We start from the raw sequence: 803 nt of genomic DNA, 5'->3' as shown, positions 1-803 counted from the left end.
CTGCCGTTGGCTGCTGCCTAGCGAGGCGCTTGGGTTTTTTAAATGGGCATCAAAAACTCATGGGGAAATCCACCCTGGGGCAGAGCATGGGGTTTCTGTTAAAAAAAAAAAAAGAAAATTTAAGCACTGATTTTATAAAGAAAGTAAAAGAGGGGTTTCTATTGAATCCCACAAACCTCTTCTGCCAAGGGCTGACGGAGCCGGGAGTGCAGCGCGGGCAGCGGGGCTTTCACCCGGGCTGAGTTTCACCTCCAGAGATGTTTCTAAAAGGGATGTCTGAGCGTCAGAGGGGACGACGAGGCAGGGCCATGGGGCAAAGCGCACGAGGATAGGGACAGAGGGGACAGCCCCCTACCCCAGCCTGCTCCAGCCCCGGCGCTCGGGGCTTCGTCATTTAACGGGAGACGAGTCGGAGCAGCAGGTTTGGGTGTCGGAGCCCTCTCAGAGCCCCTGAAGGTCTCTGGCCGCCCGCTTTGTCGCTGACTTCTGGCAAACGAGCAGCGCAGGGGTGACTCGGGTCTTACTCGCGGGCTGCGAGGGATAAAACAAACCCAAGCGGTGCTCGGGAAGGCTCCCTCCCAGCTCCCAGCCCCCTTTGCAGCCTCTTCATTTCACAGTGGGAAATTACTCGGGCCGACGCACTCGTCACTGGAAATTCCTCCCTGCCGCCGACCTTCGTTAAATGACGTTTGAGAGGGACCCCGGTCCCCGCAGCGCTGGGTTTCGGGGAGCAGCACGTGAAACTGCCCGGGTGCTGGCTCAGGCTGGCAGTGGCTGCGGTACCCCGGGGCCCATCTCACGGT

This window comes from Cariama cristata, unplaced genomic scaffold, assembly GCF_000690535.1.
Source record: "Cariama cristata isolate BGI_N322 unplaced genomic scaffold, ASM69053v1 scaffold22208, whole genome shotgun sequence".
Lineage (NCBI taxonomy): Eukaryota > Metazoa > Chordata > Aves > Cariamiformes > Cariamidae > Cariama > Cariama cristata.
The sequence above is the reverse complement of the archived record's forward strand: the minus strand, read 5'-3'. Positions refer to the sequence as shown.